We start from the raw sequence: 22742 nt of genomic DNA on the forward strand, positions 1-22742 counted from the left end.
AGTGACAGTATTGGTATTGGTATCGGTATTAGCATTAGTGTTAGTATTGGTATTAGTATTAGTATTGGTATTAGTATTAGTGTTAGTATTGGTATTAGTATTGGTATTAGTATTAGTGTTAGTATTGGTATTAGTATTGGTATTAGTATTAGTGTTAGTATTGGTATTAGTATTGGTATTGGTACTGGTGTTAGTATCGGTATTAGTGATAGTATTATTATTAATTGTGAACAAAAACAAAGGTTATTGAAAAGGAAAGGAAGATAAAGGGCGTGACAAAAGAAGAGGCAAGAATAATGGGGTAAGGAAAGAGTTTTGATGAAAGTGAAGAGGTAATAGAGATGTGTGCGTGTGTGCGTGTGTGTGTGTGTGTGTGTGTGTGTGTGTGTGTGTGTGTGTGTGTGTGTAGGAGAAAAGGGCGAGAGGTGAGCACGATGAAAGAATGTTGATGATGATGAAAGGGCGGCGAGAATGGAGAGAGGTGTGAAGAGGGGAGGAGAAGGTGTGAGGGAGGACGAGATAAAAGGGAAGGTAGAGAGACTGGTAAGGAGGGAGGGAGGGAGGGAGGGCAGGATGGAGGGGTGTAGAAGTCAAGTGTGAGGGATGAGTGTGAGGCGATGATGAAGTAGAGGCTAATAATCTTTTTATGGTGTAAGATGATGCGGTGAAGATAAGAAAGCGAGAGAGAGAAAAAAAAAGGATATCGAGGAAAAAAGTCTGACCAGAATTTTTTGATACATAATGAACATCAAAATCCTGCCAGAAATTTGGTTGAGTTCTGGTGATGAAGATGCTACGAAAGCGAACATTTGAGGTGATTTGTTATAGTAAGGCTTCAAGAAAATAGATGATATAAACAATGGAGTGAGAATATATTTTGCATTAGAAATAGTAAACATGATATCTTTTTTACCTCACCCCCTAAAAAAAGAGGATAAAGAACCAGTGACCTAGAACAACACGAAAATATTACGTCGTCAAAAACACGCAAAAAAAAAATAAAAAATAAAAGTGTATACTCAATTTTCGTTTCTTATATCATTTGATCGACTAATTCTTATTACCATTATTTCTCATTTTTTCATTAAGCATTTCTTGTATTTTTTTTTTGGCATTGGGTTATTATTCATCTTCGTTTACTTTTCTTTTCCATAATATATTCATCTGTACTCTATTTCCCTCCTTTACCTCCTCCCCTCTTCCTTTTCCTCCACTATCATTCATTTACCTATTCTTAACTCTACTCCTCCCTCTACTTTCCTGCTTCACTATCTTCCTTCAACTCACTCCTTCCCTTTTCTCCCTTTTCACATTTCCAACCCTTCCTTCCTTGCCCTATCCACCACCCATATGCCACGCTTCCCAACATCCTCACTCCACCACCACCTAAGGATAACCACCTGAGCGTCTTATAGCCACGGTGACACTTAGCACCTGCCCTGTTATTACCTTCAGAGAGCTTTAGATCACCTGTGCATTGCCTAGCGACCTCCATCCCCCTCGGCTCGCCTCACTTTCCGGTCTTGTATTTATAGAGCTCAAGCGGAGGCGAGGAACGGAGATTAATGTGGAGTACAATGGAGCCACGCAGCAATAGAATGGGATTAATTTCAAGTACAGTCTTTTAGTCCTTGTGCTATTTATCTTGTTGAGTTGTAAGAGTTGCTAAGGATCGTATAATGAGTCATTTCGCCGCCCAAGAACACGTATTTGACAAGGCTTTCGTAGTAGTTGTGGGCATTTCTCGGAGTAGTTTTATGACCCTGGTGGTAGTCTGATCCTTCTTCTGTACCATGAACCTAAAGAAACGCTCATTAGAACCCGATTGATCCCCTCACTGGCCTTTAGAAATAGATGATGTGACAATACCAGTCTAATTAGTGTCGAGGTGTTGTTTTATTATTTTTATCTTTATATGTCTCTCTCTGGTTCTGTCTCCGTTTCTGTCTACCATCTCTGTATCTCTGTGGTGAACTGCGCTCTAAGTATTCATTCTCTCTTTTTCTTGCATGCTGGTGTTTTTTTTTTTGTAAGTGTGTCTGTATGATAACAATTAGCATTAGTATCATTATTATCATTAGTATTCTTATAATTATCTACCTTAATATTTCTCAATGTGATTTTTACTATTGCTGTTTTTTTTTATTATCATTTACACTATCATCATTTCAAAACAATGAACTGAGTACGTAGTTTTAATTTTACCTGAATCCCCAAAACTTTAACTATGCGCTTCCTCCACCTCCCCAGTCCTACTCCTCCATACCACCTAACCAAACCTCGCCAGTCCACCTCCACACGTGCCAGAGTCCCTCACCACACACCTGAGCACCAATCCACCTGTAATCACTCCACCACGTACACCACCACATCCTCCACTCCCATCACCACCCATTCCCACCACTACAACAAAACTGCCCCCCTAAAAAAAAAAAACCTTCTCCATCACAACGACCTCTCACCACCACCTCTCGCCACCACTAACACCCATCGCCGCCACATCATCGGAGCCGCTGTTTACCTGTGCAATCTTGCCCACGGAAGGGACACATGTAATACCTTAATGTACAGGTGTGAGACGTACTCCTTCCGGAACGCGTAACTTCGGCCGCTGGGAGAAGATCGAGGTGCAGGAAGAGGAGGAGGAGGAGGAGGAGGAGGAGGAGGAGGAGGAGGAGGAAGAGTTGTCATTGGAGGTGATTACAGCCATGTGAGAAAACGCTGACTAGAAACGTGTGTGTGTGTGTGTGTGTGTGTGTGTGTGTGTGTGTGTGTGTGTGTGTGTTTCGTTTTTTTAAGTAACACGTGGAAAGGGGAAAAAAAAGGAGGGGGGTAGGAGGGTAGGGGTAGGGGGAGGGGGATGGGGGATGCTGGGGGGTTAGGGGCGGGGGGAGGGGGCAGGAAAAATGGGCATAATCGGATCTTCTGTTGTATTTTCGTGGATGACTGTTATTGTTCGTCCGTGTGTTAGGAGTGACCGTGTGATTGTATGCCATTATGTGATTCACGATGCGTTGGTGTGCATATGTGGATCTCTCTCTTCCTCTCTCCCTCTCCCTCTCTCTCTCTCTCTCTCTCTCTCTCTCTCTCTCTCAACGTATACATAATGCTTTTCTTCCTTGCTTTAACATGGACAAGAATACAGATTGCAAAGTAAAATACAGGAAAATCAAGGAAGATGAAACTTGGCCAGAAAAAAAGTGAATATAAAAACCAGATGAATCCTTGAGGTGAACGAACGAAAGGAGAAAGGAAAGAAAGAAAAGAATGAAAAAAACCGGATGAGAGAAAAATAAAACAGAGGACAAAACAAAGAAAAGAACAAATGGGTGATAGATCGAGTATGACAAAAAAAGAAAGGAAATAAGGAAGTACTAAAGGAAGGAAGTAAGAAAAAAATATGATACAACGAATGAAACAACAAAAGAATAAAGAAGAATGATATATCGAATAGGACAAAAAAGAAAGGAAAGAAGAAAGTAATGAGGGAAAGAAGAAAAAAAGGAACAAACAGATGATGGAACGAGATAAAACAAAAAGAAAGAAGGAGAGAACGAAAGAAGAAAGTAAGGAAGGATGTAAGAAAACCCGAGGAAAGCCTTACCAGTACAAAGCCAGGCCGCCTCAGCTGATAGCGCCGCGGCCCTCGGGATCTGAAGGGCAATAAAGCATAAGATCATGTGGTTAGGGCGAGAGAGGGACGACGGGGAAAGCAAGGAAGGGAAGGGAAAGGACGAGGCGGACGGGAGGGTGAAAGAGGAAGAAGGATACAAGATAGAAGGGATGGAGAAGGAGAAGTGAGGAAAGGATGAGAAGGAAAGGTGAGAGAGGAAGGAGGATGCAGGATAAGAGAAGGGATAAAGATAGAGGATAAAGTGGACGGGAAAGGCGAATGAGAGAAAGAATGGAAAGGGAGGGGATGAGGAGGACGGGAGGAGGGCGAAAGGAAAAAAGGGGAAGGATGGTACAAGATAGAAGGGAGAAGGGAGAAAGGCAAAAAAGAAAGAAGGAAAGGAAGGAGAATGGAGAGAAAGAGACTTGAGGAGAGGAAGGAACTGGGAAAAGATGCAAGATGTGAGGCTAAGAAAGGGTGGCAAACTAAGGAAAAGAAGAGAAATGAAAAAAAAAAGCATTGAGGGACGAACTGTATTTGTGGTCATGAGCCAGAAAGCAACACAATAAACTCCCAAACACGCAAATCTGGATAATAACAAGGAACAAAAGGAAACATAAAGAAAGAGGACTGTAAAAAAGAATAACCATGCATACGTCTGAAGCGGAAAAGGAAACGAAGACGGAAGGGAAGAAGGAACAGGAGAAACAGATGGTGAGGAGGAGGAAGACGAGGAGAGGTTATCAAGGTGAACTGTTGAATGCAAACGTGAATAAAGGCAGGTATTATATCGCCGGGAAGTGCATCTCCGGGTCTTTAACCTTTACACTTCAAGCAGTAACTCATCCCTAATCATCGAACGAGGAATAACAGCAGAGAGTGGAGACTAGACACGAGAAATAGCCGTCCATTGTCAGAGTTAATCCAAGAAAACAAGAAAGAGGGAATAGAGGAAAAGGTAGAGTGTTCAAACCAAGGGCAAACTGTTACAAGAGACCAGCAAACTTATCCCTAATCATCGAACTATAGGAATAACAGCAGAAAGGGAGACTAGAAACAAGAAATAGCGGTCTGAGTTAGTCAAAGAAACCAAGGAAGGGTGCGTGGATAAAATGGCAAGGGATTCGAACCACGGGCAAACTTAGAGACCACTGATACAAATGAACAGCTAACCCAAGCAAAGAAGGAAAGGAATATATACGACGACAGGGAAAGAAAAGGAAATATAGAAGAGAAAGAGGAAAAGAGAGAGGCATACATTTCTCTCTCTCTCTCTCTCTCTCACCATCTGTTTATTTAACTGTCTGTGTTTCCTGCTTCCTTGCCTGATCGTTTGCTTAACTGCATGCAATACCCCCTCTTCTCTCTCTCTCTCTCTCATACACTACACAACTATAATTATTTTCCAGATGTTTGTTGTATTGTGTAACGTGAAAGTGATTAAGAAATGATTATTGAAAGCATAAAGTTTTACCACAAAGTCTGATCACTTAATTAGATTTTCTCTTTTTTGTGAAAATATAATTACAGGTGAAATTATATAAAAGGTGAGATCAGGACGCCAATTAAGTTATTCTCTCTCTCTCTCTAACTGATATTGATGTGGACGAACGAGTATAAGAAAAAGTAATTAGGTGAAGTGAAAAGAGAAATTCACTCTGTTAAGTTATCACCAAAAGGAAAGAGGAAAAGAACAATGCGAAATAAATTGATCATCGTGCGTTCCCTGGCCTTCATTTTTCACTTAATTGCTTGCGGCAGGAAATAAATGAAAACAGTATTATTAACAATGGTACAGTGTGCGTGTGTGTGTGTGTGTGTGTGTGTGTGTGTGTGTGTGTGTGTGTGTGTGTGTGTGTGTGTGTGTGTGTGTGTGTTCTTTCTTTCCACTCAAAATAAAAAAAAGTACCGCATTAACCATCTCTTTTCCCTCTTCTTTCCTTCAGTTTCACCTCTTATGCCTCTTCCACCTCTTCTTTTTCTCCTTTTTCTTTGTTTCTACTTAATTTTAGTCTTTTTTTTCTATTTTTTCTTGGTCTACTTCTTCTTTGCATATTTTCTTTTCATATTTCCTTTTATTTCTCCTTTTTTCTCTCATCTTCCTCCTCCTAGTCTTCCTCTTTCTTCTCTGTACTTCCCTTATTTCCTTTTACTTTCCAACATGCTCGTATTCCCAATCTCCTTCTCTTCCTCCTCCCTCTTCGTCATCTAGCTCCTAATCATCCCTCTCCTCCTCCTCCTCTTCCCGCCACTCTTCATCCTCTCTTCCCGCTGATCACTCACCGCGGCGCCTCAAGTGTCTCATCAGGGCGGAGCGATCGGGGCACAGCGTGAAGGAGGTGAGAGCGTGACCTGTCGCTTGATAGTTACTTGATACTCTCTGACACGTCGATCAAACCTCAAACCTCGAAGTCTCTCCCGGCACTTATGCTTCTGGGGGATAACGAAGATGATGAGAGATGGAGAAAAGGATATAAAGAAAAGAGAAAAGGAAATAAGAAAGGAAAAGAAAAGAAAGAGAAAGGAAAGAGAAAGAGAAGGAAAAATGGAAAGGAAAGAGAAAGAAAATGAAAGGAAAGGAAAGAGAAAGGAAAAATAGAGGAAAGAAAGAAAATAGAAAAGGAAATAAAGAGATAAAGAGGAAATAGGAAAGACGGATGAGATATAGTAAACAAACAAAGATATAGACACAAACGATGTAGATGAAGAACTGAGACTAAAGAAGAAAAAGCAATAAAGGAAGAATAACATATACTAAACCTCAGACACGATAGTTAATGATGAAATATGGAGAATGAAGAAAAAAAGGAAGAAAGTAAGAATGAGATGTACGACTTTTATAAACGTCAGACACAAAAGATAGTAATGAACGATGAGGAAAGAGGAAGAGAAACACTAAATTGATTCATGTCTTAATAATGAGGAGAAGTGGAGGAAATGTAAAGGAAGAATGAGATACTAAACCTACCATAAAAGATATTGAAGGAAAAATGGAGATTGAAGAAGACAAACACAAAATTACGGATACAGAAAGACTAAATTACGAATGTACAAGTTTTTTTTTCCTTTATTTATTATTGGCAAAGGAGAAAAGAGAAGAAAACGTAATTGAAGAATGACATACTAAGCCTAACACAAGAGCTAATGATGAAATATATGGAATGAAGAAGACAGACACTATAAATTAAGGATACGGTGGCGAGTTGAATGTCACGTATTGCCACCATCATCACCATCATCATCACCATCATCATCACCATCATCATCACCATCATCATCACCATCATCATCACCATCATCATCACCATCATCATCACCATCATCATCACCATCATCATCACCATCATCATCACCATCATCATCACCATCATCATCACCATCATCATAACCATCATCACCACCATCATCACCACCATCATCACCATCATCATAACCATTATCATCACCATCATCATCACCATCCTAATCCACACAGTAACACTAGAGCAGATTAAGTCACCACTGAAGGTCACACATCCCCATCATCCCCACCACCACCATCATCACCACCTCCCGTCCCATCGACCCCCACAAATCTTCATAAAGGTTGCAGGTCGGCTGTCACGAATCACCACAACCATCATCTTCATCACCATTACCATCACCAACCCAGTCACCACCGCCCTCACTCAGCCCTTCCCACCTCGACACCACCCTCACCATCTCACACCACACCCTTGCCCCTACACCCCCCACCTCGGTCCCTCCTCCTCCGCACCCTCCCCCACCTTCCCCACTCACTGCCGCCCCTCGCCCCACGCTGGAGGGCATCATAACTCTGGCCCATTAAGCACCGCACATTATACGTTGCCCGGGACTTATCAGGGAGTAATATATAAGATTGAAACATGACGCATTGATATGAGATCCTATCGCCGGGTTTATAGACGCTCTCAGACTCTCCTCCTCTCTCTTTTTCTCTTCTCTCTCCCTCCCTCTTTCTCTTTATTCTCCCATCCTCTCTCATCTGTGCTTCTCAAACATCTGCATTTAATAACGAGTGATTGTAAAACTGCAATAGATAGAAGAAATATACACAGTGAGATATAGAGTGAGAAGGATTGATTAATAAATAGATGAAGATAGACAAGATAGGTATAAATATTCCAACAGAGAAATCGTGAGAGAAAACAATAAATTAGCAAGGAAACTACGATAGACAGAAGACATATAGACAATGCAATAGAGGGAGAGGGATAGATTAATAAACAGATGAAGATAGATGGACAGATACGTATAAATGTTCTAATATGAAGATCCAGAGAGAAAACAATAAATCAGTAAGAAATAATAGAGAAGAAAAAACATCGCATTCAACTTCTTTCTGGTACTGTAATGTCTCTATCAAACCAGTGCTGAAACCGGGGCCGTGAGACAAAACATCTACCCTCTCCCTCTCCCTCTCCCTCTCTCTCTCTTTCTCTCTCTCTCTCTCTCTAAGGGCCCCATTATCCCCCAAGCGGCCGGGGCGTCGTAATGATGATGGTGGCGTTGGCAAATTATAGATACGCTCAGAGCCTGGACTATGATCTTCGCACATTCTCTACGGACAGACGAGGAGAGGGAGAGAGGGAGAGAGGGAGAGGAGAGAATTAGAGAGAAGAAAGGGGGGGGAGGTCATAGAGAGGTAGAGGGAGAGAGAGAGACCAGAGTTAAGTAGCACAAAATCATCAATGCCACAGGTAGACACACACAGGTAGTGATAAATAAAAAGGTTACCTGTGGGTGTGATAGCTCAGTGACCCGGATAACAGAAGGTCAACAACTGCAGTGACCTGACCTCCTCCCTATAACATACCTCGTAAATCGCAATGAACTGGGGACAAAACGGAAAGGTAACAAGTGTGTGTGTTTGGGGGTAGGGGTGAAGGTGTGTGTACGTGTGTATGTCTGTGAAATGTGAGAGGAAAAGAAGAGAGAGAGAGAGAGAGAGAGAGAGAGAGAGAGAGAGAGAGAGAGAGAGAGAGAGAGAGAGAGAGAGAGAGAGAGAGAGAGAGAGAGAGAGAGAGAGAGAGAGAGAGAGAGAGAGAGAGAGAGAGAGAGAGAGAGAGAGAGAGAGAGAGAGAGAGAGAGAGAGAGAGAAAGTGACATTAGATAGGTAAGAAAAGGTGGTCCAGATACAGACAGATAAACAAACTGAAAAAGTACACACACTCACAGACAGACAGACGCAGACAGACAATGAAAAACAGTCATACATAAACATTAGCTCAAGTAAACAAAACATTATTACGTAGAGGCCAAAAAAACTTACCCAACCAACATCATCAACCGACTGACTCAACAAAAAGCGTATGTCAGATAAAACTGCCATCGTGAATACCAATCTCTCAAATTCATTATAGTATTGTTAGGGACATAGATGAATGGGCTAAGGAGGACACTGTACCGTATGATGTATATAAAGTGTACGGAGAGGAAGTGAATGAGGTGAAAATTTTATAATGTTTTGGTGAAGTTGAGGAAATAAAAGATAACGACATTGATGCTGCGGTAGCGTCAAAGAAGAGAAAGAGGAGGAGGAGGAGGAGGAGGAGGAGAGAGAGAGAGAGGAGAGAGAGAGAGAGAGAGAGAGAGAGAGAGAGAGAGAGAGAGAGAGAGAGAGAGAGAGAGAGAGAGAGAGAGAGAGAGAGAGAGAGAGAGAGAGAGAGAGAGAGAGAGAGAGAGAGAGAGAGAGAGAGAGAGAGAGAGAGAGAGAGAGAGAGAGAGAGAGAGAGAGAGAGAGAGAGAGAGAGAGAGAGAGAGAGAGAGAGAGAGAGAGAGAGAGAGAGAGAGAGAAATATAAAAAAAAAGAAAGAGAGAAGACTTTTGGAGGCGTGAATAGGCGGAGGGAGGCGAGGGGGTGATGGGAATGAGATAAAATACTGTTGCAAAAAAGGAGAATGTATACTGGAGCAGGAAGAGGAGAAAACATAGCAGCATGGAAGCATGGAAACTTAGGCAACACCAAATTTCTTGGCGAATAACAAAACCTCCTTTGTGCTTTAAAATTTCTTCGGCATTTCAACGTCCCACATAAAACATTACAGAATTTGCTATGTGACCGTAGGCAAACGTTTAAGTCACTCCATTTGCGTCCATTTAATTTAATTTTGAGAGGAATTGGTCGTTTTTACACTGACCGCATTTACAGGAAACTTGTTCCATTTGTGAATAACTCCATATGATAAAAAAATAATAGCTAGAAACAAAACATAACTAGATCGTCCCGCTTGAATCAATATACCGTTTATTCCTGGTTATCGCGTTAATTTTGAGCTAGAAAAGTATAATGATTGACGCTACTGACTCCGTTTAGCTGCTTAGACCTGCAATAGTCTTCTCGTAGCCATCCCTTGTAAGATGAAAAATGATTGAGTCGCCTGAGTCATTCTATATACGGCTGTGCCCTCAACAAAGGTATCATTTTCGTTGCACATAGGAGGAGGTGGGGAAGAGGAGGAGGAGGAGGAGGAGGATGGAGGAGGAGGAGGAGGAGGAGGAGAAAAACGTGGTATAAAGTGTGGGAGCATAACTGAGATGATGATGGAGAATTAAAGAGAAATAAAATAAAAATAGAAAAAAAGAGGAAGAAGAGAGAGAGAGAGAGAGAGAGAGAGAGAGAGAGAGAGAGAGAGAGAGAGAGAGAGAGAGAGAGAGAGAGAGAGAGAGAGAGAGAGAGAGAGAGAGAGAGAGAGAGAGAGAGAGAGAGAGAGAGAGAGAGAGAGAGAGAGAGAGAGAGAGAGAAAAAAAAACAGAGAAAACAGAGAGAAACAGAGAATAACAGAAACAAAGAATAATAGAGAGAATAACAGGGAGAAAATAAGAGAGAGAGAGGACCAGAAGAAGAGAGTGAAGGGAGGATCGAGTGGTGGTAGTGGAGGAGGAGGAGGAAGAGGAGGAGGACGGAGAAGTGGAGGGAGGAGGAGGGAGAGAAGGGGGGAAAGAGGGAGGGGGGTAATTGAGCCATCAGGCAGCCATCCATCAGAGCAGCATGATGAGACACGCTGAGCCGCTCCGTCATTTCCTTTAATCTCTTCACACTTCGCCGTCGCCCGGGGCCGCCGCCAACACAGCCCCATCCCCCAGTACTGACCCGCCTGCCACGCCAACATAACCCTTAACACACGGACACGTAACGCTGAAAAGCACGCCTCGCAGCACCATCGGACAGTCTCCCAAATCGGCCTCAAATCAGGGAAGCGTAGAGGGGAAGTTACCTTGTGTTCTTCGGCCTCTTGAGACTCTCCCGCCGTCGTGGTCTGGAGCGAGTCGTGGGCGGGGCGAGGCGGGAGAGAGAGGCCCTCCCCACGGACCACTCCAGCCAGCCAACTCGCCGCAGTTTGTGACCACGGCGCGCTGCCAGGCTCGGTGGTTATCACACCTCCGCTTCCTCATTATCTCGCTTTTCTCGCCCGCCTCACTGGAGTTCGGCGGCGTGCTCCGTCCCGGCTACTCGCGGCGCATGGGTGATGGAGGGAGATAAGATGGTAGGAACAGATACTTTGCAGCGGGACGAGGAGGAGGTGAGGAGGAGGAGGAGGAGGAGATAGAAGAAAAAGAGAGGTGGTGGTGAAGATGTTAGTGGTGGAGAAAAAAAGGTGGGAGAAGACCAGAGAGAGATTGAGAAGGGGAGGAAAGGAGGAGAAAAGAATTGAGCGAGGCGATACATAAGCCTTTAAAGGAGTATGAGAAAATAAAAGAAAACTAAGTAACACGTAAATACCATAAAGAAAGTGACGTACTAATGGTAAAGGATGGATGAAGACAAGCTAAATAGAGAACACACACACACACACACACACACACACACACACACACAGACGCACACAGTGGAGTACACGCCAAAATATCATTCGTACAACAGTAATTACGTAAAAAGAACATATAATTACACTGAATACTAATGATAAAAACAACGATACTGCAAAAAAACATGTCCTTGGTTGAGATGGAACTATTATAAGGAAGAAGAAGAAGAAGAAGAAGAAGAAGAAGAAGACGAAGAAGACGAAAACGAAGATGAAGAAGAAGACGAAGAAGAAGACGAAAACGAAGATGAAGAAAAGAAGAAGTTGAAGAAGAAGAAGAAGAAGAAGAAGAAACAAGAACAGCAACAAGAGGAACTAAAAGAAGAAGAGGAAAAAAAAAGAAGGATGCCGAAAAAGGGCGAAAAAGAAGAAGAAAAACAAGAACAACAAGAGGAACAAAAAGAAGAAAAGGAAAAAGAAGAAGGATAGCGAAAAAGAAGGGCGAAGAACAAGAAGAAGAAGAACAGGGAAGGAGATGAGAAGAGGGCGAGCCGCAATGCTTCCTACCCTTGTCCATTATCAAGCCTCGACAAGCCCTGCTCTTTTTACGCGCCCTTGATTATGTGATTATACAGCCAACGCCTCCCCGACCCGCCGCCTCAGGGCACGGCCGGGCGAGGCGGAGGAGGTGGAGGAGGCGAGGAGAAGGAGGCGAAGGAGGCGAGGCGGATGGGGTGATGAAGCCAAAGAGGAGGAAGGAGAGGGAGGGGAAAGAAGCGAAGGAGGTGGAAGAAGAAAGAAAAAGAAAGAAGAGAGAGAGAGAGAGAGAGAGAGAGAGAGAGAGAGAGAGAGAGAGAGAGAGAGAGAGAGAGAGAGAGAGAGAGAGAGAGAGAGAGAGAGAGAGAGAGAGAGAGAGAGAGAGAGAGAGAGAGAGAGAGAGAGAGAGAGAGAGAGAGAGAGAGAGAGAGAGAGAGAGAGCATTATATATATGTACACTTGAAAGCAGAATATGTGAACGAGTATTGCGAAAGATAAAAAACTGATTAAATTCTACGGTTCACTAAAGATAAAATGCGAAAAAAAGACGGTAAATATAGGTAACGGGACGGTATTTTATGGACTCTCTCTCTCTCTCTCTCTCTCTCTCTCTCTCTCTCTCTCTCTCTCTCTCCACTATATTACATCCAAATAGCTCTCATATACAAAGCACTTTCTCCTCCTCCTGCCTTCTCCTCCTTTCCCTTCCTCCCTCCCCTTACCTTACCTTACCTTACTTTACCTTCCCCTGCTTCCTTCATTTCTCAGGTGTATCAGGAAGGTTAATTAGGGGCGGCAGGTATACCACCCAAGCGGACCACCTACTCCCGTGACGCGGCCCCTCACCTCTCCTAAATATGTGGGGGGGGAAGGTGAAGAGGGAGGGAGGTGAAGGGAGGGAGGTGAAGGGGGGGAGGTGAAGGGGGGTTAACTGGGGGATAGGAGTGGACGAAGAGGAAGTTATGGGATGAATGATGAAGTGGAACCCGTTAACCTTTTGAGCCACTATAGATTATGGTGTAAGTGAATGGATAGAAATATGTTAATGAGTGTGTGGATAATTATATAGAAGTAAAAATTTGCTTAATAAAGAAGGAGGTTTAAGAGACATGCAAAGAAATTTAAACAACAACAATAATAACAACAAGAATAGCATTATTAGAAGCAATAAATAAACAGCTGAAATATGAAGAACAAGAAGAAGAAAAGGAAAATAAGGAAGAAATAAAGATACGAAAAAATTACACTATCAAGAATGACCGAAAAAGCAACATCAACAAAAACAAGACATTTAACAAAAACAAAAAAAGAACAGAAAGCATCGTTTACAACAACAACAACAACAACAACAACAACAACAACAACAACAACAACAACAACAACAACAATAACAACAACAACAACAACAACAACAACAACTGGCTACTCTTTACTTTTTACTTTTGTGGGAGCGGCGATTAGCGTTTTTATTTTATTTTTTTTACTCTTTTTGTTACCCTTGAGCCGCTTCCTTTGATGTAAAAAAACAAAACAAAAAAAACAAGAGCGCACACTAACAACAGCATCCGTAACCTGTCATGAGGCCAACAGATGAAGGGAAAGCCCCCTCCCCCCTTCTTCCCCTCCCCCCTCCCCCCCTTCTTCCCCTCCCCCCTCCCCCCCTTCAGGCGTAATTGGAGGTGTGAAGGCGGTCTCTCCATAACCTGGGTGGCCCCGCGCTCTCCTCTCCTCCTGCTTTTCTTTATCTTTTCTTGCTTTCCTATCTTATATATCATTCTTTTCTCGCTTTTCAATCTTTTCTTTCTCTCTTTTTTTGCCGGTTTTATCTATCTCGTTATTCTTTTTTTTTTGCTGCTTTTCTATCTTTTCTTTCCTATTTTCCCGCTTTTCTATAATTTCTTTTTCTGATACTTTTTCTAACTTTTCTTTCTATTTTTCTTTGTTTTTTTTCTTCACTAATTCCTTTCTCATTTTTTCCCTCATTCGTTCTTCCATTCGTATATTTATTCATTCTTTCTTTCTCTCATTCCTTCCTTCCTTCCTTCCTTCCTTCCTTCATTCATTCATTCATTCATTCCTTTCATCCTTCCTTCCTTCCTTCCTTCCTTCCTTCCTTCCTTCCTTCCTTCCTTCCTTCCTTCCTTCCTTCCTTCCTTCCTTCCTTCATTCATTCATTCCTTTCTTCCTTCCTTCCTTCCTTCCTTCCTTCCTTCCTTCCTTCATTCATTCCTTCCTTCATTCATTCATTCATTCCTTTCTTCCTTCCTTCCTTCCTTCCTTCATATATTCATTCATTTCTTCCTTCCTCTCTTCCTTCCTTCCTTAATTTATTCGTTCCTTTCTTCCTTTCCTCCTTCCTTCCAATCGTTCTCCTTTCCTCTTCCAACTCCCTCTTCTTTTCATCCTTCTCGTCCTCCTCCTCCTCTTTCCACCCATCTTCACCCCCTCCACCTCTTCACCTCCACCTCGTACACACACACACACACACACACACACTCTCCATTTCGTATGTTAATCCCATCGTATCCAACACTCGCTCTCTATAATTCGGAGCTTCATAAAAGATAAAATGACGCGCCATTCGCTCTTCCTTAAACGTCACGGGCAGATGATGCACGCGAGGTAAACAAGACCATTAGGATAAACAACCGAAACAAGACTCACCAATCACAGCCTGCCACGTCACGGCCTACGTCATCGGCGGGTGTGCGGGTGACCAATCAGAGGACGGGGATGGCTTGGAGGGGTCTGTGCTCTGTTCTGGCATCACTGTTCGCCGCCAAATCGGTCTGAGGGCGAGAAAAATAGGAAATAATCAATGGAGTTCCTGAGGGTTTGGAAGTGTGGTACGCCATGATTTACGTTCCATAAGAAAGAGAGAAAGAAATGTGAGGAATTATTATTTTTACTTCTTCTGTGATTCTCGTCTTCCTCCTCCTCCTCCAGGCATAGACATTCTTCACTCCTCCTCCTTCTCCTCCGTCTTTCTCTTCCTCTTCCTTCTCCTCCTCCTATACCTGAGATATTGCCCTAATTGCCATGGTACCTCCCCTTGCTAATAAGCCACAAAGAAAGAGAACGAGATAGATAGATAGATATATGGATAGATAGATACAGATAGAGTATGATGATGAAAATAGAGAGAAAGGAGAATATTTATAAGCTGATAAAATCTCTCTCTCTCTCTCTCTCTCTCTCTCTCTCTCTCTCTCTCTCTCTCTCTCTCTCTCTGGACCACCCCACACCTTTCCTAATTAATAAAGGTTCAGAGGGACATATTCATCAAGGAAGACTCATCAGACAGGCGTGAGAAGGCTCGGCCAGGTAAGTGTATGGTTGAGAGAGAGAGAGAGAGAGAGAGAGAGAGAGAGAGAGAGAGAGAGAGAGAGAGAGATTTAACTATATTACTTTTTCGTGTTCCTTCTTACCTGTTCAAAAAATCTGTAATGAATAAACCGTTTGTACTTTTGCTTCACACTGACTTACTACATAGTGTTAGTTTATTTATTTATTTGTTTGTGTTTGTGTTTGTGTTTGTGTTTGTGTGTGTGTGTGTGTGTGTGTGTGTGTGTGTGTGTGTGTACGGGTCGGCGCTACGTCTCGTTTTCCTGTAAATTATAGCGCGGTAGACACTCTTGGCGCCTCGACGTGATGGATGATACACAACCACACCTCCACCACCTCTCCCTCCACCTCTCCTTACCCTTCATCCACCTCTACCATCACCTCTCCTCTTTTCCCTTCCACCTCACAAACACGGCTTTCCCATCTCCACCTCTCCCGTCTCTCCCTCTCTACCTCTCCTTACTAACCTTTTCCTCTGTATTATCCTTTATCCACCTCAATTACTATCCTAACAACTTTCTTATGTTCTACCTCACCTATTCCTGTTACCTAATCCCGTCCAATACCTTTCCCTTCACCACTATTTACCTATATTGTCCTCTTTTTTGGCTACTCTTTACTTTTGTCTTTTGTGGGAGCGGCGAGTGGCGGGCTTTTTTTTTTTGTACCCTTTTTGTTGCCCTTGAGCCGTGTCCTCTGATGTAAATAAAAAAAAAGCTACCTAACCCATACTTCTCACCTATGCTCACCTTTCTTCTCCACCTCGCCGAAATTCCTAACCCACTCCACTCACCTCACACTCACACACACACACACACACACACACACACACACACACACACACACGGCACCACGCCCTCCCTTTACCCGCGGAACCTTTTGACCCACGCCTCGCCAAACACTGAAGGCGTCGAGGCTATCCAGTCCACAAACAATACTTTCGGCGATATTTACAACAAATTTAGCATCTATTTGTTGTTTTCTCTCTCTCTCTCTCTCTCTCTCTCTCTCTCTCTCTCTCTCTCTCTCTCTCTCTCTCTCTCTCAGTATAGAACTATGCAACAAACGTACGAGCTTCAACGAGTAAAATAAAGCTTCGTGTATATAGCGAGTATCTGTCCCATCCATTCTCCAGCCTTTTGGGATTTACACACTTAGACGTGATAAGGCTTTCGTAGAGCTTGTGGGTACTTTCATGGGCCTAGCAATAGTGTAATAAGTCTTCTGCACATTGAACGTGAAAAAAAAAAAATCGTGAAATCCCGACTAATCTCCTTTGTGGCCTTTGAAAATATTTGTTGTGAGTGCAAAAAACGAATGAGAAAACGCTCCTCTTAGTCAAAGGAACCAAATCATCTCACCTCCGTGTTTATTTTACAAGGGATGGTAAGGAAGGAGTGAGCAAAGAGGGGCGGGAGGACTGGTGTTAGAGGACAGCGTTCAACGTGAGTGGTGGAGGAGAAGTAAAGGCGAGGAGGGAGTGTGAGGAACAAGAAACCAGCGGGTGAGTGACAAATAATTAGAGAAGTATGAAGATAAGTAAATCATTATAGATAAACAGATAAACAGATAAATAAGAGATAAATAATTGAATGTGAAATGTTGTAAACGGAAAAATAAACAAAGATCAAATGCTACAGAGAGAGAGTGAAAGTGAATACCTACGCATGATGAGTCAGAATCCGATGATAAAAAATGTCACCAAATAAATATAACTTTAGTAAACACAAACATCAAAACTGTGAATGTGTGTAGTGTGAGTCTCTTGCAACCCCTCCCCCTCCCCCTCCCCCCCTTTCCCTCTTACCTGTCGCACACAAACCAGGTAAGAGGTAGGTTTTAAGTCTCAAGTTTAGAGGATGATAAACAGACATAACTCTCTCTCTCTCTCTCCATCACGGGAATGAGTTAATCAAGCCGCAACTCAAATCGACGCAACACAAATAGGCAAACACGGCAATTCGAAACTCACCCTCCCTCTGACCCTTCCTTTCCTCTCCTTCTAGACAACAAAATATCCTTCCTCCTTCTCCTCTTCCTCCTCCTCCTCCTGCTCCTCCTCGGCTAACCACTTCCCGCCTGCGTCTTCGGTGCTGACGTCACAATTAGCGAGCATAACTAACCTGCTTCCCCACCAACACCTGTAATTAGTGGTGGAGGTGAGGGGGGAAGGGGAAAGGGGTGGAGAGGATGGGGGAAGGGGTGGAGGGAATCTGCGGGACACTCTTGAGAGCCTCCTCCCTTCTGTTCCTCCTTTTCGTTCCCTTCCTTTACTTTCTATTCTCCTTCTTCCTCCTTCCCTGTGTGCCTGTATGTGTGCGTGTGTGTGTGTGTGTGTGTGTGTGTGTGTGTGTGTGTGTGTGTGTGTGTGTGTGTGTGTGTGTGTGTGTGTGTGTTTGCCCACTCATTCAATTCGCTTCTATTTATTCATTGTTCTTGCAGTAAGGTCTTTCTCATCGCTGTTTTTTTTTTTTGTCAATACTGAAAAGTTTACGTTTGTTCATGAGGTGCAACTAACATGTTCTTTTTTTTATATATATCCTTCCCAATGTCTTTTATCCCTCTTTCTTGGTGGTTGTGAGAAAATATATGATTTCTCAATATTCTCTTTTACAATTTGATTTCCCTGCAGTAACACTTTCCCGGACGAACGCTTTGCTACATTCGACGTTATTTCACGTTCAGAGTTTGTTAGTTCCATATTTTTTGGGTACCTCCTTTCATTGTCACGATCTTAAATAGCAAAGTTTAGTTCAAGATACACCAAAATATTATAAACCCATCCGCCATTTAATATCTTTCAACCTCATTCCTTAAAAAAACTAATTCTTTAAAAACTCTATGAAATATTTACCCTCTAACCTTCTCTATATTAATTTTATCATGTACTGAGCTAAATAAGTTTGCAGGAAGTCTATCAATCATACTTAGCTCTCTTTCCTTCTTTCACGAGCAATGCTTAAACAGATTTGTCGGACATACTTCGATTTCCTCTCCTTAATTTAATCTGTCAGCGGATATTTATAACTCTGATTTCTTACACCGGTGCTGGAGCCTCTTTCTAACTACCTCTGCGTACTAATTAATTGCTTCGTTAATAGTTATGAAGATGAATGGGACCCGGGGCATGAGAAGAATTGGAATGAGGAGTGGGAGGAGAGAGGAGGAAGAGAGAGAGGATGAAGAAATGGAGAGAGAGGAACAGAACCAGGTGTAAACGAGAGACAAAGGTGAACAATGAGAAAAGAGCAGGTGGATTACGAGGAGGCGAAAAGGAAAAATATATAAGGAAAAGGAACAAAAGAAGAAAGTGCAGAAGACATCTCGAGAAAACAGTAGTAGTAGTAGTAGTAGTAGAAGTAGTAAAGGAGAATGTGAAGTAGATCTTGTATTAAAAACTGACAAGGGTGGAGAACACATGAAAGATAAATTAGGAGAAAGTGAGATGCCGTACGGTTGCGAATAATGGATGTGGGATCGAACCAAATATAAAAAACAACATGAACAGGTGCGAGAGAAAACGAGTGTGAAGGAGATAAGGAGAAAAGAAGTGCAGAGGCGGGTGAGAAGAACAGGCGTGGAAGGGAAAAAGAGGGAAGATAAGAGGAGGAGAAAGAATGAAGGTAAGAAGCTAGGAGAGATAAAGGACGTGGCAAGAAACAGGTGTGTGCGTGTGTGTGTGTGTGTGTGTGTGTGTGTGTGTGTGTGTGTGTGTGTGTGTGTGTGTGTGTGTGTGTGTGTGTTTGTGTGTGTGTGCGTGTGTGTGTAAGCTGAACAGACGTACGGAAGGGAAAAACAGAGAAGGAAAGTAGTGAAAGACAGCAGAGAAACAGGAGAGGTTGAGGAGGAGGGGAAGGAGGAGGAGGAGCAGGAAGAGGAAACAGAGAGAAACAGGAGAGGTGGAGGGGAACTGGAGGAGGAGGAGGAGGAAGAGGAAAGGTGTAAGGAATAATAACAGGAGGGTGAACAGAACAGACGCACGGAGAAAAATAAAAAAAGGAGAGAAATATGTAAAAAAAAATGTGAAAAATGAAAGAAAGTTGGAAAGTTTCGTTTAGTCGGCGCAACATCTGTGGTCATATGCCGGAGAGAGACTGAAAAATGAGAGAAAGTAACAATGTGAGAGAAATACAGAAAAAATGAAATGAAAAGAAACTACTAACTCAACAAAGTGGTGGCCAATGCGACTTTTAAGGGAACTGATTGTGTTCACATCATCTACGTCTGCAGGGAGGTTGTTCCAGTGGCGGATGGCTTTGCAGACTTACAATTCTTCCTGCGTTTCTGTTTAGTGTTGACAGAGGTCCCAACACACATTTCCTCATGCATATATAACCACCAAGGGCTTTCCACGCACGTTGTATATATGATTAATGTTTCTGGACCCGAAATAAATGACTTCACTCTTGTCGAGGTTAAAAGACATTCCATTTATTAGACCACTGAATAGATCGATCAAAGTCTTTTTAGATGATCTTGCATTTGGGCGAGATGAGGGACTTCCCACCCACTTTGGCATCCTTTTCTTTTTACACCAGAGGAGACAGTGCAAGGGCGTAAAACAAACAAACAAAAAAAAAAACAATAATGAAAAAAACAAGAAGCCCGCTATTTACTGCTCCTATCATGGGCAAACTACCATACAAAAGATTTCAGTCCCATTTCTAAGTCGTTGATGTATTAGATGAAAAAAGAATGGGTCTCAGCACCGAGCATTACGGTACTCCACTAGTGACACGAGGAGGAGGAGGAGGTGGTGGTGGTGGTGGTGGTGGAGGAGAAAGAGAAAGACGTAGAGGAGAAGGAGGAGGGAGTTCTTAATTGGATGATGGGCACCTTGAAAACCCTCTGGTGCTCTGTGTTCCTTCAGGGAGATTCCTGAGACTCCAGAGGTCCGCTACCGCCGCCACGACAGTCCTCCTCCTCTTTCTTCTCCTCCCCCTCCTCCATCATACACTCCTCCGCCAGCGTGTCCAGCAAAACCCACAGCCATTTATTTATTTTTTCCTCAAGCGTCCAGATTTAAGAGTCATGCTTCCACTTTCTCGTTTTCTTCATTCTTCAGTCAATAATCACGCCTCGTTAGCTGTCTCATGAAGCTTTTACATCTCTTATCCTTCAGCCATTCTACTTTCTCTTCGTTTCCTCACTAGAGTTACACAGTCGCTCTTTATACCCTCAGTTTATTGTCCTTGTGTTATTTCATGTTTCCACTTTAGGTGTCTCATAATAGTTCCACGTCACTTCTCCTTCAGTCATTCTACTTCATATCTTCGTTTCCTCAAGTACACGATCGACCTTTATTTAATTAGTTTATTCTCCTCTCCTTCTTCAATGCTTCCACGCCTCTCTCTCTTCCTTACTAATATATTCTGTACTTTTCATTGTTTCATATTAACAAAAAAGTAAAAGAAACATTTCAGTTCAGCACTTTCCTCATTATTAACCCACGGACTCATCATTTCTTTCGTTCATACCTCATTCATACCTTTCATTCATACCATTACACTCCAGCACTTTCCTCTTCATAACCCCACGGACTCATAATTTCTTTCTTTTATAACTCAACTTCTCACCACTTCTTAACTCGCAATGACCTCTTCAGTATGTGATTCCCTGCGTCCCTCACCAGCCAAAGAGAGAAAGAAAAAAAGTATCCACTACATTCCAGGCAAGTCTTTTTTTTTCTTTTCCGAGGCGTGAATCATCCATTGAAGGCACGCAGGCCGCTGTCATTTCCTTCATGATTTCTGACTACACGAAGGGAAAAAAAGAAGAGAAATATATCGCATTCCAACAAGTTTTTCTTTCACTTTTTTTTCCTTCCAGGTGTGAATCTTCCACTTGAACAGCACGCAAGGCACAACGAGTTCCTCCACTCTTGCCAACCTTCAACAGACACATACACACGCACACACACACACACAAAAAAACCTCACTCATACTCACACTCACAGACATACACGTACAAGTTCTTTCACTCTTTCCAACCTTCAACAGACACGCACACGCACACACACACACACAAAAAAAAAAACCTCACTCATACGCACACACTTACAGACATACACGTACAAGTTCTTTCACTCTTTCTAACCTTCAAAAGACACACACACTCGCAAAAAAAAACCTCACTCACACTCACTCACATACAGACACACACTCTCACACACACACGAAAATAAAAGGTAAACAAAAATCCCATCTGTTACAAGCCACTCCTCAATATCACCTGTGCTTCGTCTTGTATACCTGTACCTAATTATCGTACAATCCATGCAGGTGAGACTGATTACATTTTTCCGGTGTTGATGTTAAGTTCTCGCCTTTTCTAGTTCTGCCGCTTTCACTGCCTTGTCATTCACTGCGAGCGAGTCTTCATGTTTAAGTTTAACACACGAGTCTAACCACTGAGCCTTCACGGGTTGTTGAGGTCATTCTTTCTCTTTTTTTTATCATCATTGGTATAGCAAAATGAGGAAGTGGATTTATGGATTCTGTATAGTAGGAGCAAGAGAAAGGACAGTACAGGAGAGTAAAGCTGTATGGCGTATGTTTCTTTGAGCGGGTTTCATCTTTCCTTCTTCTAGTCTCTCCTTTCTCGCTTCTCCCCCTTTAGTTTCGTTTAGTTTCCTTTGGTTCATTTAGTTCATTAGTTTCCTCGTCCCTCCTACTGGCACTCTCTCAATCCTCCCTCTCCTCTCTCCGTCTTCTTCTACTTTACTTTTCCCCCTTTAGTTTCCTCCTCTTTCCCTCCTACTGACACTTTCCATCCTTCATCCTCTCCGGCCCTCTTCTTCATTTCTCTCCTTTCACTTTCATTCTTCGTCCATTCTACTGACACTCTCCATCCTCCTCCCTTTCTTCCACTCCGGTCCTCTTCCCCTTCTCTTCTCTTCTCTCTTCTCCTCTCCAGTCCTTCCCCGCCTTGCCACTCCCCACCTGACCACACAAAAATTCTCAAGTACATTCCACTCTTATATATCGACATGGAATTTCTCGACTCAAAGCAGTGCACGCCGACTCATCCCCACACGCACACACACACACACACACACACACACACACACACACACACACACACACACACACACACACGCTTGCTTTTGGGGTGATGGGAGTAAGATGTCAAGAAGAAAGGAAGAAAACGAACCTTATTTACCTGCGTGGAAGGTATACAGACAGGTGCAATGGGGGAGGGAGGAGAGAAGGAGGAGATAAGGAGGGAGGGAAGAAAGACGTTATTGGGGGAACTTAAGAATGAGAAGAGGAAAAGAAGGAAGAGAAGAGAAGGTTTGCCCACTTCTTTCCCTCCTCCTTCACCTACTCCTTCCCTCCCATCCCCTTCCTATTCCTTCCTCCCCCAATTCCCTCCTTCTCACCCTCCGTCCTTCGCCTCTTCTCTGTCACTCCAATCATCGCCTTTTGCTTGTAATTACAGTTATTCCGCGTCGTAAGTTGTCGAGTCATTACAAAGT

General features: G+C 42.9%; 1 long non-coding RNA gene across 1 annotated transcript in view; it reads right to left on the bottom strand.

Moving 5' to 3' along the window:
* Positions 1 to 22742, bottom strand: part of LOC126997457 (uncharacterized) — a 229222-nt gene that overhangs the window by 20931 nt on the left and 185549 nt on the right. The window contains exon 5 of the long non-coding RNA XR_007752129.1: positions 14584 to 14708. This is a non-coding gene — a long non-coding RNA (uncharacterized LOC126997457). The remainder of the gene's footprint in view (positions 1 to 14583; positions 14709 to 22742) is intronic.

This window comes from Eriocheir sinensis, chromosome 12 (assembly GCF_024679095.1).
Source record: "Eriocheir sinensis breed Jianghai 21 chromosome 12, ASM2467909v1, whole genome shotgun sequence".
NCBI classification, from domain to species: Eukaryota; Metazoa; Arthropoda; class Malacostraca; order Decapoda; family Varunidae; genus Eriocheir; species Eriocheir sinensis.